Source organism: Octopus bimaculoides, chromosome 26, assembly GCF_001194135.2.
Source record: "Octopus bimaculoides isolate UCB-OBI-ISO-001 chromosome 26, ASM119413v2, whole genome shotgun sequence".
NCBI lineage: Eukaryota > Metazoa > Mollusca > Cephalopoda > Octopoda > Octopodidae > Octopus > Octopus bimaculoides.
Genome location: NC_069006.1, coordinates 1939351 through 1940811, shown reverse-complemented (window position 1 = coordinate 1940811; position 1461 = coordinate 1939351).

Genomic DNA, 1461 nt, shown 5'->3' with positions numbered 1-1461 from the left:
TATATATATATATATATATATATATATATATGTATATGTATATATATATGTATGTGTGTATATGGTATGGTATTTACTTAGATGCACATATAACAATATACATACGCCGATAGGCATGTACCTTAAATATGCATGTGTATAATGCGTATATGCAAATGAATTCGTTGCGTGTGCGCATGTTCTTAATATGTATATCTGAAATAGAAGCGATTGGAAAACTGTTAACAGATATCCATCCATTGTAACAACACCGACAACAACAGCAACAATGACGACGACAGAAGAAGAAGTGAAAGCAAAACGAAAGAGCCCTATACTTACCACGTAACTGCAACAACAACAACAACAACAACAACGACAACAACAGCAACAAACACTAAGGAAAAGAACAACAAACGAACAACTAAATAAAACAATCCGAAAAGAACCGAAGCGGACCGAAATAGCAGGTATATCTCTCGTATCTATGGCGATACCTTTGAATGAGATTAAAGCCTGCTCAGAAAGGCAGAGGAATTTCATTCCATTTTGTTTTAGTTAAGGGAATTTTTAATTTATTAAATTTTTTCTTTTGCTTTTACTTTTAACTTTATTTTTAGTTTTCGTGTGTTTTTCTGTTGCGTTTAACACGCAAATCAATAGAATACATATTAATTCTTTAACGTTAATACGTGTTTAGCAGTTTAAAAGGATGCTTTCTCGATTTTAAAAATAAAAACAAAAGTACTTTGTATAGTAGAAAGATGGGCTTGGATGTGAGGTGAGAGGAATGGAGGAAAGTGAGGTGATGTTCGTGTAGGTGGTGTTGATGTTGGTTTTGGTGGTGTTGAGGATGGTGTGACGGTAGTGGTATGGTGGTGATGGTGATGGTGGTGCTAGTGCTGGTGCTGGTGTTGGTAGTGATTGTGGTGTTGGCGACGGTGGTGGCGGTGGTGCTAGTGTTGTTGTAGTCTGTGGTGGTGGCGGTGAGGTGCTATTGGTGTTGGAAGTGATTGTGGTGATGGTGGCGGCGGCGGCGGTGGTGTTGGTGTTGAGAACGGGGGTGGTGTTGGTTGTGGTAGTGGTGGTGGCAGAGATGGTGGGTAGAAACAACAAAGCCGATGAAGACGACGACGACGACGAGGTCGACGAAGATAACTATAATATTGTGAATAGCAAAGAAAATCAACAACAGCAAGAACAACATCAACAACAACATTAAAAACCAGAAGAGCAACAGCGAGAAAGGAATTGTGATTTCCTTTCACTTAACGTTTGCAACATACACGCAGAGACATGCTTACCTATTCTCATATACACACGTGAGAAATGCATGTGTATATGTATGTACATACAGATATAAATGCGTATATACATGCATACATACACGCACACATATATAAGTCTATGTATATGTGTATATATGTCTATGTATGTGTGTGTGTATATAAATGTATATATATATATATATATATATATATA